Raw genomic sequence first — 15448 nt, 5'->3', positions numbered from 1 at the left:
GGAGGCCAGGAGTGTTCAAACCCTTTTGTATGGATTCATCAGTCAAATTCCCCAATTTTGGCATTTCAGCAAATGTCTTATCTGCAAGAAAATGAAAGGCTGCAAGAAAATTTAAGATCTGACACTTCATACTCTATATTATCACTCACAAATTAACTTCCTGAAGAAAATACCTTATGGCAAATATTATTATCACAGAGATGCAAACAATAAATATGAGGGATTTTCTAGTCTGGACCATAAAGGAAATTATTTAGGTAGTTCTCTGTTAGAGAACTATCACTGTATGTTCAGAACTACTTTCCATTTTGTAATACCACCAAACACTGACTCATTCTACTGAGCTAAAAATAATGTACATGAGCACCGCATAAAAACGTACTATCAATTTTATTTTCATCATAGTAATATTAGATTTTTTTCCTAATCACTGTTAAAAGTGATGATGACAAAGATAAATGCAGTAATGTTTTTTAAAAGAAACTACATGTTACCACAAAGACTGATTTGCTTTTTAATCAGCTTTCTCTCAATCCACCCCCCAAAACATTATATACAAGCAAGTTAAATTACAATCAGTCTGTCTAAAAGCAATCATTATAAATTATCCTGTTCAATTAATCTTTTTTTAAATGATAACACAACATGTCCCAGACAGTAATATTTTGATGAGTGTACCACTATTTCTCATTTCTCAACCTTTGCCACTTTAATAGGCTTACTTTGCAATAAATATATCACAGGACTTTTCCTTTAGAAGGAATATCAAGCAAAAACAGAACTGAATACTCCTACACAAAAGTTTTAGCCTTCAGAAATGTTAAAAAACGAGTGCATTTGGAGGAGATGGATGTGGGCAATGTAAATTTCAACTTCTGAACATATGTAAACCACGGAAGTAACTTAAGGACATAATTTTAATATGTTGAAAATATCTGGAGCTATTTTAAAGACAATTACTAGCATATACTTTTAAAGTGGGTTTTTCACTGTGCACTGGAGGACAGCTATACCTGAGGTATATGTAAGGAGAGGTAGCATAGACTCTCAAAGTAGCCCAGCTGCTGCAGAATTGTGTAAGCTGATTTATTTTTCTTCAAAGAATAGTGACACATAATCAAAGAAGAGTCACTTTGTTTAGTGCTAGCTATGGAATTTACTGCCATAAGGATAAAAGATTAAGTATTATTCCCAGTGCCTCCCTCTTATGTGTTTTCTTCTAGCCTCATGTCTTCCAGCTGGTTACTGTAAACTACTTCTCCTTTATGAATTAAAAAAAAAAATACATAATCATCCAGGAAAATTTGGCAACTTTGGTTTCTTTTCCAGGCTATTTGTCTTTTGTTTTGATGTGTTATTTATCCAATCTATTACGTTTATGAAGTTTTTGTTAGTCTTTGGGACTATCCCTTCAAATAACTACTCACAATTATGAAGCTTGTTCTTGAAGCATCATGAAGTATCTAAGTCTGTATAGTCCATCTAAGACTGCACATTGAAAATCAGCTAGCCTCAGAGCTGAAGAAAATGACCCCTTGGTCTTTCACACAAATAAACTTTTACTGGTGTCAAGCATGGAGGCTGTGCAGCACAATGCTCAGTAGCATGGATTCTCTCATATTTCTCTAACTTTTATTAGGATTTTTCTCAGAGATTAAATGTGAGGAAATGTCAGGCATTATTCAGAGATTTTTAAAAAAGGCTGTTGCATCTGGCTAGTTGTTTTTTCAAAAGGAGCGTTCGCGTTTGGCAGCAATATTCTTTCAACAGTTCATCTAGTCTTCTGAACTTGACTAGACATGTACATGTGTCACTGGCATGTTTCATACAGGCATTCCTTTAATTTTCAGTTTTTCTCAGTAATTTCTTCGGTGTCTCAACCACTCCTTTTCATTGCAGGTGTTAATGTTGGAAGCATTATGATTAAAATCACACCACGTCACTAAAACAGCCAAAGCAGTCAACTGTGATTTACTGTTTCTGAAGGTTTTTTTATGAAATGCCTGGTAAAAAATATAATGGTTTTTAAGTTTTCAATTTCTTACAGTTCCAAAGAGAAGTAAAAATTCTACAGAACTAGAGAATACTCAGCAGTAACCAATGCATTACTTGTCTTTATGAAAGTCAGAGTCTATTCTTTATGACTGTTTATAAACAACTCTGTGAGTTCATGAGGTTGTTTGGGTAACTTTTCCACCCTTTGCTTGCTGGGTTGTGCTCCAAGACTTTGTGCTTTGTCAATGTTTTTCCCAGCTTCAATAGATGTCTTTGCAACACCAGAGCAAGCTGTTGTCTTAGGTGTAACAAATCAAATTTAAGGATGGGATGAAGATTTTCCTCAGAGTTTAGACAATCTTGAACTTTTATATTTGGTTGAAACTGTAACAGTATCTTATAAATTATTGTAATTTTATTCTCTTTTTTAGATTTTAGCAAAATACTACCAAGATACTTTTCTCTGAAATCAATACAGGAAAACAATACTGGATTATGACAGCTAATTCAAAAGCTCCTTGCTCAAAATATTTTGAATATTCATAATCTAAAGTTTTTACACCCAAATTATTTTAAATTATTTATGTGTATGTTGGATTGGAGAATGAACTAGACGATGTATGAAGTTTCTTCCAATTCTATGACACATAACACAAACAAATATTCAAATCAAAGGAAAAATCTTCCTTGACACCATTAGTAACTGATACTACTTTTGGTTTTGCTTTTGCCTTTGGTTTGTAATTTTCATGAAATTAAATATATTCAAGTACTAAAGAAAACCCTTAAATGACTGTACAACTAAAAAATACCAGTTCTCAGTTTTGTGAGTTCCTGGCCCAAGCTGTAAACCTTGGAACAATAATCTATGAATTTATGTTCATTATCACTTTGCTGGAAGATAAAGTTCAACAGGAGGAAAAACTGCTGGTAATTGCCAAGATGGCTTTGGACCTCAAAACATCATAGGATTCTGGATTAACTACTGAACAATTTCATAATCCAAGCAAGGGAAATAAAACTCCAGATAGCAATTTTAAGGCTTCTAACATAGGCCTCTTTTATTATCCATGAAGTAGTCACAGAACAGAAGAAAATTAACTAAGAAACACCAAGCAACATTTCCTGGAGGTATCCTTGAAGCCATTCAGGAAAGAAAGAATTCACCCTTCCTCTTCTTCCTACTTTTATTTGAATTAAGCTTTCTTATATTGTCACACATATGGAAATGTATAATTCTCACGAGGTTGCTGAGCTACTGCTTTATAATAAATTTACAGGGAATAAAATAGCAGAGTGGATTTTTTACAGCTAATCATGGTATGAAACACTGAGAGCATAAAATAGAATGCAAGTCTGTTCCTTCTGCAAATGTGTACTGGTGAGACTTTCATGAAGAAACTGTGAATGCAAATCATCAGAGATAGATAAAAAATTATTCACCTTCATCTTTGTAGCCTTAACACTATTTCTTAAGTTTTGAGTTCTCTTTTGGATGTGGGCAGAGGGTTTAACTCTATTTGAAATCAGCATATAGATTCAATTTACCCCTGGGGTCTGTGAAAAAGTCTCACAGAAAGTCATATCTTTCCTTATCCTTTGCTGAATGGTTTGAATCTCAGCATGCCTCAAAAAGCAGCCTTGCAAGTCTTGCAAACTCAGCACGTTTGAGATAGAACACATTATCCCTGCCTTGCAAACACTTACTATTATTGGGAGGGTTTTTTGCAGCTATTATTACAGTTATTATTGTTCCTTTTCCTTCTTATAGTTTCTTATTTCCCATACCACCCTCTGAGGAGGTGATGGATCATCTGCCTCTGAAGGCAGCTGCAGTGCTATGCCAAACAGCTTAGCCTGTGGGTGGCTGAAAAGGTTCTATCAGCTAACCCCATATTCTACACTCATGATCGTCCATTCCCAAAACAGTGTTTTCACTAACTTCTGCCATTATAAAATTCAGAAATAATTAACATTTGAAATGCATTTATGCAAGAACTGTGTTCAATCTCTCTACCTGCTCAGAGGTGAAAAAACTGTTTTTGTTTTCTTTATGGGGAAATAATATTTTAACTTTATCAATACAGAACAATGATTCAGCTGAAAGATGAAGCAAAATTGCTAGCAAATGCAGTAACTCAGTTGAGTAGCTGCAGTAATTGTTAGCTGTATTTGTTCCCATTTTAACCTTCCTAAATTACAAAAAAAACCAAAAAAACAAAACACAGACAAACAAATAAAGATTCAATGCACTGAAAGACATTGGGGGTTTTTTGGTTACTATTTTTAGCATCACACGTGAAGTAGGAGAAAGCATTGTGATTTTGTTTCCAGGATGAAACACTTACAGACAGGTGCAATCTACAGTAAGTTTGGAATTCTTTCAAGGAAGTTAGTTTTCCACACCCAGGAAGACAGAACTGAATAGTACCATACCACCCAAAATTCTCTAAGTGCATGCAATAGGAATGTAGAAGGGTTTGTAGAATACAGACTAAACTTAAGTTGTGCAATGAACCTATGACATGTAGTGAAAAAAAACCTGATATATCTGATGCACTTGAGAAAGAAAAAATACCATGGATGCTGTAATATCCTGAGTTTTTGCAATGATAGTATATTCAAGAAATAAAACTCCTAGATTGTCTCAGAAAGTGGAATGAATCCTGTGCCACAAACCATTAAAATGTGTCATAGCTTTTAGTCACGAGGATTATAAATTAAACTAAACTAATTCATTATCAGTATATGCTTCAGCATATTATTACAGGAATTACTTAACTGTGTACTTGTGTTATTCTTTAATATTTTCCTCAATAATGTCTTGTCAGCTTTCATTTCACTAGACTAAAGTATCATGGTCTTCCCATACCTCTTTACAGGGTACCTAAATCATTTCCCTAGTGAACCCTGGGAAATATCTCCCTCCAAAATAGCTGTTTAATGAATATCTTGAATGTATTTTCCTATCCTTGCCAATAATATGTAACTCACTGCATTTTTTTTTTGATAACTTGGATCTGCATCACAGGCGACCAGTTCATCAATACTACCCTGCTGCTCTCAAACCTAAAGAAAATCCCTTTCTCTTTATTATAGTTATTTTGAGCCTAGTATTATATATCATACAATTATCCATAGGTGTAAAGTTTTAAATCTTCTTGAACTGAATTCTGCTAGCAATTGCCAAAGGATTGGATATTGTCTTGCAAATAAATACAAGCTAGTAAAGTATTTGACATTTATAGGTACAACAAGAGATTGCAAAAATTAATTATTTTTCCTTTCCTTCATGGATTTTAAGGCTTGAATTCTTGAATTTCTTTAGAATTCTGATTATGGTTCTGGGATAATATATGGAGCACATTTGAGACTAGGTCAGAAAATGTGTGACAAGTGACTGGTTAACACAGTGCCCCATGGAAGCCACTGTACCTGTGCTTGATACTGTCAGTCCTTTCTGCAGCCAAGGCTTGCTGGGCAGCTTCCTCCTCTGGTACTCCATAGCTCCTTTCTGTCGTTCAGATTTTATAAAACTGGATTTTTTTATTGAGAAATTAACTTTTATAAACTTAACTTTTCAAAAAATGGACCTTGATGGAAAATGTGTAGGAATGCAGCTGTCAATTAAAAATCCTTTAAAAAATACCCTTCTTTCAATCTTTGTGAAAAAAAAAAAATTCTGTTTCAGTAACTCAGTTTTTGTAGGTAACATAACACAACACAATTCAATTAATTATGTGTAAGTTCACAGGCATTCTTAAATATTCTTACCTTGAGAAAAAAGTTTCTAATTAACTCTTTCTTGCAAGCCTCTGAAGGAGAAGTTGCAATTAATTTCTCTGTAATTTTCGCTATTCCTTAAGCTATAACTACCATGTCAATAGCAATATTATGTACAGGTACTGCAAGGATTTAAAACAAAAAGATGAAATGTGCTTGAGGCCAAGCATTGTCATTTTAATACTTCACTTGAAAATATTTAAATAGTTAACTAATTGTATCAAAATAAAAAATAAACTTGTTCATTCTTTAGCCAGAAGAATAAATGCACTTCTACTGTTTTCCAGAGAACTAGAGGACAGAAAATGTTTAAGTAAAGGAAAAATACATTTGACAGCCTCTTAGTCTTTAATCTTTGCCTTTTTTCCCAAGTGACTAAATGTAAAATTACTTAAGCAGGTGTTTCTGTGAATCCTGTGATGTAGGAAGACAGAATATTGAATATTCTGCACGTTCCTATGGGTTAGGTGAGTCATTGATGCAAACCCATTGACTTCATTTTGTCACTTAATCACAGTGACTGTTCAGATAACAAAATGTTGTTGTTCCTATTCTCTGTGATTCCTAGAAATACTTGTAGCAAACTCATAGTCAAGGTTCACTTAGGTCCATGGCATTTATTCCGTTAAAACAAAGCTTTAATCTCATTTATGAAGTTTAAAATAAACATTAATTGCAAACAAAGTGTGAATGAATGATTAGGATAATCAATTTGATTTGTTGTTTGTTTAGATGCAAAATCAGCTGGAATGAATAAACTGTCTCCCATTGATCTATCAGTTTATAAACGAGACACTAACAACAATTATATTTCATGTCCTCTTAAATTCTTCAGATGTTAAATAATTTACAAGGCAAATAATTTATTAATGTATTTATTTTAATATGTCAAATGCTAGTAGTTTAAATATACAAAGCTAAGGAAAAAGTCTTGGCTATATTTATGTTAATGTAATCTCTCTGCCAATCCCCATATTTTACAAAAGATTACTTGTATATAAAAAAGTATGATGGAGGCCAGATACATGAAGTTATAATTCTTTATTTATTAGAAATACAGTGAAGAAAGCAAGTAGGATTAATTTTCAAAGTAGAGAATTAAAAGAAGATAGACCTGTGATTTTGTTTCTTAACACTAATTAGCTTCTTGTCATCTAACACTACTTATAATGTTAAATAGTAACTTTAACAATTATTTTAATGCATATCAAATTTGTTCTGGTGAATTCAGATTCTGAACTCTGTAACCCTTACTTATTCTTAAGATACATTTTGTGATTTAGGAATATAGAGACTTTTAAGAAACACTAAGTTTGAGGCTGAGAAACTCTATCAACTTTATTTTGGGAGAAGTTTTTAAAGTTTTAATGTTTATCACCTCATGATATTCTGACTACAAATGCCACAGTTTGGCCACAACAGAATGTGGATGCTATCACCTGCTGACCTCTTTGTCCTACAATAAACTACAGGAAGCTTTAACTGAGGTCTATCATAACCATATACAGTAATTTTTATTAGCCAGTGATTGTTTCTTACTGTTTCCCCTTAGGAAAAAGGGGATATCTATTATTTTATAAAAAAATAGATAAACAAGTAATGGCCATGATGCAGTTTGAAATCTGACTATGATGTTCTACAAATTAAGCCAAGTTACTTGTGGATAGATTTTGAGTGGAAATCACATATTATAAGTTGCAATTTTGCTAAACCAATTTTGAAAGAAACTGAGATGAGCTTTGCATTAAAAAAGGTATTTTTAACCACTGTTAAAAAATTTACACTCTTCATAAAGCTACTTTTCAAAAAGAAAATCAAATTATTATTGGAATATTGTTTTTTTTCTTTTAATTTTAGGTTATTTGCCTTAGTAGACCATGATGTAAAGAGAAGAAAAGATTGTGGTTATTTTATAGTTGCTTCTGGTAAATTAAGAGAAAAAGAGTCTATATTTTATTCTTGATAGTGACATAATTTCAAAGGAAAACCTAAACTGATTAAATCCTAGCAACAAGTGATTTCGAGAGGTAAATAATGACTCAGAAATACAAAATAACATGAGATTCAAGTCTCAGACCTGGGAGCCTCCTGATTCATTTGGCTAGATGAAAAGTGGTTCTCAGTGTCTCATAGATGAGCAGTGCAAAATCATGCTTTGAAAACACAATTGTTTTCTCAATGTGTACAACGTTAACATCACAACTTCCATTAAAATTACTATCCTGTTGGTATTTCTGAACTAGGGAATAAGGACTGTATTTGTGAATAGCACAGGTTACACAGAAGGAGAATTGGTATAATAGGTTCAAATATGTGCCTTTTTGTTTTTATCATTTTGTCCTTTGAAATACACTTTTAGTCATTGTAAAGTTTTCTCATTTTCATGCCAAAAAAGAAAGGACTGTGTAAATTAAAAACCTGAATAGATCCTTGTTGCCAAACCCTCTGGATGTGCTAAGGTTAAAAAGACAATTTTAAAGGGAAAACGGAGTTCAAATGGGAGTATGAGAACAGTGTCAGTCTTAGGCATCAAAATCCATAGACAGGATGTGTATTAGATTATCTGTTTAATCCTTAAGTATCACCTATGTCAACTTCAGACAGCTGAACATTCCTGAAGGATTGAAGGAGGTCTATAGATTCAGTTACAGCTAAATGTTTATTTCTCCTTTTCCCTTCACCTTTATTTTGCATTTCTGTATAGAATTAAATTTGGGGAAATGGTAGATATCATTCAATTCACTATTAAGAATGCAACATGGGAACCAATTTACAAAGAGGAGGAGGATATAGTAAAAAGAATGAGGATTGTTTGTGTTTTTTGTTTTTTTTTTTATTATTTTTTTTTTACTTCTAGCATCCCTGGATGCCTACACAAACATAAAAAAGTTAAGAAAAATTAGTCAGAAAATAGTGACCCCCATAATCATGACAGTTGTCCAAGATATGCAGTCAACTTGTGACAATCTAGATATGGAATAAACAGCCTGGAGAACTTCTCTGAGGAGATGATGACATTTCTGCAATGTCCACAATTTAGGGAGAATTGCTACACATTTTTGTCCAGTATATCTCAGCAGTATGGACCAAACAGAGACATACTACTGACTGCCAGTCTGAAAAAATATTCTACCTGCTAGGTCTCTTTTTCATGGGGCCATTTACTCAACTTGCAAAGCCTGATCTGACACACTATGGATACACAGCACTGAATGTCTGCAGATGAAACTAATGAGAAATTATGACACTGCTATAAATTTACACCCTAGATTCCTGCAAATGATCTTCTCTCTGTATGAAAGTCCTTAGAGAAGGCAATATGATTGTCCATTACCATCCTTAGTGTTAAGGACTGTCATTCAAGAACTGTATAAGGCAATTTTAAATTACCTAGGTACAAGGCAAAGAAAATGACTGCTTTGATAAGGAGTACATGATAAGTGATCTTTCAAAGTGGAAAAAAAATTATTTAATAGAATATTTCTGTAACGGGTGGCAATTTTTTTTTGTTTCTGTCAACCAACTGGAGTTATAGAGCAGTTTCAGAAGGCTGTATTTTAATGTGGATAGGATAAAATTTCTGATATTTTCAAAATCCAAGTTTGATTTATTCTTGTATTTCTGAAAACATCAGCGACTAATGAGGTGTGTGTGTTATTTATTTATTTATTTATAATTATTTGGTTACATAATTTTGCATTTAGTTTGGAATAATAAAAAAATATAAGAAAAAGAGAATCTGCCTGAATCTAAATTGAAGCAGAAAAATGGTTTGTATTAAAATGATTTTTGCTTGTTGTATCTGAGTTTTTCACCTGGCTTTTCCTTTGACAATACTCTGTGTCATACAGACAGATGTTTTTCTTTAATCATTGATAAAAGGGACAGATACAAAACTTCTAGTTCTGTTCTCTTCTTGTTTATATGTTAATGGTAGTCACTGCAATGGGCTCACCTTGGCTGGATGCCAGGTGCCCTCCAAGCTGCTCTATCACTCCCCCTCCCAGTGGGACAGGGGAGAGAAAAATAAGATGGAAAACAACTAGTAGGTTGAGATAAGGCAGTTTACTAAAGGGGGAAAAAAAAAGAAGAAAAAGAAATTAAATCTTGCACATGCATAAGCAAAGGGGAAAAAATTAATCTCTACTTTCCATCAGCAAGTAATATTCAGACACTTCCTGGGAAACAGAGCTTCAGCAGGTGTAGCAGCTGCTCCAGAAGGCAAACACTGTAAAGTAACAAATGTCCTTCCTTCCTTCTCCCTTAGCTTTTATATCTGAGCTGATGTCATATAGTAAGGAATATCCCTTTGGTTAATATTTGTCAGCTGGCATGGTTGTGTCCCTTTCCAGGATATTGCCCACCCCATCTCCTTCCTGGGGGAATGTTGAGAGACAGAGCTCATGCTGTGCCCACCTATTTTATCTTTTTAAGCAGTGATTTTCAGATGTCTCAATACTATTTTAATATGACACTAGTCATCTGGTGCACATTATAATCCAATTTTTTTCTCTATCTACAGTGGGAACTGCTTACTTAACTCTTGGTTCTATTTTTTTCAATGCTTGCAGTTTTGTTTTGTCAGCAAGTTTAAGCTTTTCAAAGTAGGATTGTCTGCTCAGGTGATTTATGAAGATTATAAATAAAGGCCTAAATACTCAAAGAAATTCCATCTATGATAAAACTTCTCCTAAAAAGATTATTATAATTCTTTTATACATCTGCATAAACTGCTGGATCTGCTTTGGTGCTAAAGTATGTGCTTTTGAAGCTTATCTGGAACATATTTCTCTGTACAGGGGAGAAACTGATCTTTGAAATATTTTAATGTGTTCCAGCTGTACAAAATATGCTCCTGTAGATCAGCTGCTCTATGCACAGGTGAATCTTCATTGAGATGCAAGAGAATTCAGAAGCTCCCAGAAATTATTTTTTTTTCCCCCACCCATTCTGTGCTGCGAAGGCTGAATGTCATACAGCATAAAAATAAGACTGGAAAAAATAAGACAAAGCCACTGCTCATTACCTGAATGTTCCTGAGTGAATAAAGTGTGTGGTCAGATATTCATTTGGTATTGACAGATAGAATTACAATGACAGCACTTTAGGGAAAAAAGATTCTTGATATTGTTTCCTCATGAGTAAACCACTTTTGCACTTTTCAACTCTCTGCTCAGGGAAATGTTTTTGTTGTCAAAATTATCACATGGTTAAAGTTTCCAAAAATTTACACTCCTTAGAAAAGGAGGTGGGCAGAAAAAAGGCTGCAAGCCATTCTCCTCGTTCTGTCTGCACTACACCAGTGACTTTTGACTGCATGTTTCCCTTCTGCTGGTCTTTTGTCATATGATGCATATGGTGGGGAATTCCAAGTTTCCAGGAAAAAGTTTTGGAGGTCTACTGGAAAGGATTAATTGCAAGATGTTCGTAAAAGTAATGTGATTTGCAACCTGCTTGGTTTTGGGACTGTAGTCACTAAAAAACAGCAATCTAGAGAGCAGGTCCTGTGCTCAATGTGTAAGGCTGATTGGTGGAGATACAGCCACCTTTTTATTACTCTACTAGATTGAAGGGATAGAGGTGTCTCAAAGACCTCTCAGGTATGTAAACAAAATGTAGTAGTAGAGAGATGCCTCCACTGGAAAGAAATGATCTTATTTTGTTAATTAAAATAACCACCTTTATGGAGCCCTTGGATGATCTCTTTTATCCACTTTATGGTACTACTTAAAATTAACTCAGTTGTCTCAGAGCTATGCTGCAGGGTCAGAATGTTTTCTGGTATGTCTTTTCAGCAGCACGACAGTGCAGTACCAATGACTGTTATACCAATCATTAAAAATTAACCTTAAGTAGCCACAAAAAAAGAAATAATATTACATGCAATTAATGTCACTGACATTTACTTCCTCTAACTACACTGTTAAATATTCTTCATCCAGATCATCAACAAGTTGACAATTTTGGAATTTCTAAGCTGAATAGAAAAGGAAAATAAGTTGTGATATTTTACCTTAGCAAAGAGATGTTTGGTAATATTAGGTTTCTGTATAGGAGGTGGTCATGATCCTAGATGTCTCACTTCAGATATTAAGTCAAAGAAGTTAAATCCAGTCAAGGTGTTTTGATGTAAGAAAAAACAGAACCACCAACTAACCAACCAAAAACCATTAAAAAATATTAATTTGTATAGAATCCGCAAAACATAGCATCACTGTAAAACTGTCACATTTAGAAAATTATTATAATGTTTGATATTAGTTAGGAAATAAAAGAAGTATATTTTTCCTAAATTAATTTGACTCTATTCCTTGCTAGGTATGTAGCTCAGTAGCAAAGAAATAATATTGTACTGACTATGGTCCTATAAAAATTAATGGTAGTGCAGTTTTGACTGAAGTAATTGGCATAATCAAGAAGAATGGTTCTCTAAAATTTTAATTAATTAGAGCCTTTAAGTATGAATTAGAGTGGATAAAATAATTATGAATTACTAAGTGTTAATTGAACACGGCAACATCTTTACCTTATCTAATAAATATCAATTTAAAAATAAACTCAATGTGAATTTATTTTCATAAATCTTAAAAATGCATTCTAATCTTCATAAAATAGCTGTAACTTCATGTGATACACTTCTGCAGTTCCTTATTCAAGTACTCAAGCAAGATTTACAGTCTAATCTTTTTGAGTTGAGATGTTTATCTGAACTGCACATACATTGTGACCTCCAGCTCTTCGAATATGCTTTGCAGTAGAAGCTTTCTAATATTTTGCAGCTTGTAGTGATAAAACTCTCAATACTCCTCTGAGATAACAAAACTTCATGTTTTACCTTTGTACTTCAGCTATTCCCTGGTTTTTTGTGGGTTTATTTTAAGGGAAAAAAAGTATGGTGAATTTGAAATACATGGGTAGGATGTAGAAATTACCAGTGATACTGGTATACTCTACTTGGAAATTACCTCGGTAAAAACATCATTTGCATGAAGGACAGTTTTGTGTATATATCTGAAACGTTGCATGAGAATCAGTATCCTACGGAATTGTTTTTTAGATTTCTTTTATAAAATGTTCTATTTTTTTCAGGTTGGAAAGCCTATTCATTTGAAAATAAGGAAGTGTTTTGTTAGAAAATATTTAAAAATTAAAAAGAATCCATACTCTTTTTTCTACCTAGTAGGTATTTCTAGAATTCAGCTATAATATCTTTTATACAAGATGATATTCCCCAGACTGTATTCTGAGACAGGATGATCAGAGCCAGAGTAGATCACTGAAATTAGAATATGAATAAGGAAGGGACACATTTGTTTCTTCACACAACAGTTCCAAAATTCATGAACCTCTGCTCCTTCTTTCTGTTTTGATTTTTGTTAAGGAGTTCGTGAATCAGTTGGGAGTCAGCAAAACATTAGCATTAATGAGTTCATTTCCACACAAATTGGCTCATTATCATGCTGACTTCCAGTGTTTTGTGACAGTTATGAACTCGGTTCTCCTGCAAGGAGTGTTCATTTCCTTGCTTCGTTCAAAATGATGTGGGGTAAGGAGGTAAAAGAGAAAAAAAAAATAAGGCAGGTCTATAAATGTATTTTGTTCATTGATGCAGCAAACTCTGTGGTTTCTCCTTGGTTAGTTTTAGAGAACTCTGAGTACGGTATTTTTTTCATTTGTCAGAATGAACTAATTCTGCCTGGCAGTTGGTAAAAACTAATACCCAGAATCTGACTTTGCAAATTACATTAAGGCAATTTAATTTCAATTTTGTGCCAAAATATCTGACCTTAATTATTATAATTTTATAGAAGTACACTCGAATGGAAATACATTATGGGAAAAATAGTTCTGTAGTACCCAAATAACCTTCCAACAATTCACTCATTAACTGACGTAGATTTGTGTTTTTACACAATGCCAAAAGTATTTGTGCCATAGTTATCAGATTAATGATACTGCTGATCTACTCAGAACAAATATTAAATGTCAGATTCTTGGTAATCTTTTTCAAGTGTTGCATTATGTTCCTTTCCCTTCAGAAAACTCATTTGGTCTTTAATCCATTTGTAACTCAATGTGATTACGCCCAGCAGGTTTATGAGCTTTATTACAGTTCTACTCCTGCAAATTTCTTTCATCTCATTAAGCCTGATAGCATAAAATAAGTATAGTTTCATCATCCCAACCAGATCTTTAATGCAGATTTGGTTTAGTCAGTCTGTTTCATTATGTCCTGTCTTCAAATCAGGGCTGGAAGGGTGTGAATTCATTCTGTGACCCAAGATTATCCTTTACCTTCACTGTAGGTCATGCCTGTGGGTATAAGTAGGTTTTTTCCCCAGGGTGAAGACTATCACAAGACTTCTTCTGGCTTTTAATATTTGCATTAGTTGCCATCAATGATGACCATGGCAGTGCAACAGTGCATTCACAACTTTGAAACATCAAAACATGTATCTCTAATATATATTATGTGCTAATATAATATTCTTTAACACTTCTGTCCTTCCAAAATAATCTGTCACAATGTAACAACTCTGTATTTTGTAGTATTCATATTGCTGATATGTATTTTCTCAGAGTGAAGATCGGTGACCTTTATTACACAGAATGTCAAACTGAATAGAACATAATGGTCTTCTCTGTTCCTTAAATCACTGATAAATATTTATCTGTCAGTTTGAGGCTCTAAATAATTATAAAGTACATATAAAAATACTAGAAGTGATTCTATACTCATTATTTATTGCTATATTTGTTTCCAGTGAGGGAAACTCCTGTTTCTACAGCATTATGGGAGCCTCCAAACTGTGTATTTCCAATTCAGAGCTGATCATTCCAGTAATTGATAGATGTGCATGCATAATATGTGACAAAACCTACATGTCTTTCAAACTCTATGCCAGTTAAAAATAGTGAATTAAAATTTCCAAGAAGAAATGTTCCAATAGTTATTTTTTATATTTATATATAGGTAACTATAAAATGTTAAAACTTGAAGTAATGATGCAGGCTTAGGAATTGATATTTGGATAAAGTGTTATCAAGAAGCTTTTGAAATGTGGGTTTAAAAAGGTTTTTTGATGCTGATATTACCTAGCTCAGTTTCTACATGCATGTACTTCTGTAATGCATGCTATGAAAAAGTTTTATCATCAGTTAACTTATATGTTTTTATTGCTTCAGAAATACATGGGGTTTTTTTCTACTTTATGGTATTTTTGAGGATTTATTTTCAGTAATGGGCCTTTTCCAAAATCTCATTTATAATTTACAATAGCCCCTCTTATTATTGCAATGACTGCTAAGATATTTTGTCCAAGGATTAACCTCTATAAATCTATTTTTTTGTCCTTTCCATTCTTTCCTATTACGGACTCTCATTTCTCTGATACTATAACATTTTCCACCAATTCTTTAAATTTGGATAACCTCCTTGAAGACAGAGTCAGTCTCCCAATATTATGGAAATAGAGCTCTCTACTACATGAGCATGGATGGTTAGGATTTGTTGACCTTTTTGTCAGCAAGTGATTTTTCCATTTCATTGAGTTTCACTGCAGGCTTAAATGTATTTCTAATTAAAACTAGAACTCAACAGTTTCATACTTTTTTTTCTATTAAGAATCCTTCTGATTTTAGGAGTTATGGACTCTTGCACATTCACGTG

Source organism: Cinclus cinclus, chromosome 1 (genome assembly GCF_963662255.1).
Source record: "Cinclus cinclus chromosome 1, bCinCin1.1, whole genome shotgun sequence".
Classification (NCBI taxonomy): Eukaryota; Metazoa; Chordata; class Aves; order Passeriformes; family Cinclidae; genus Cinclus; species Cinclus cinclus.
This window is presented reverse-complemented; position numbering follows the sequence as displayed.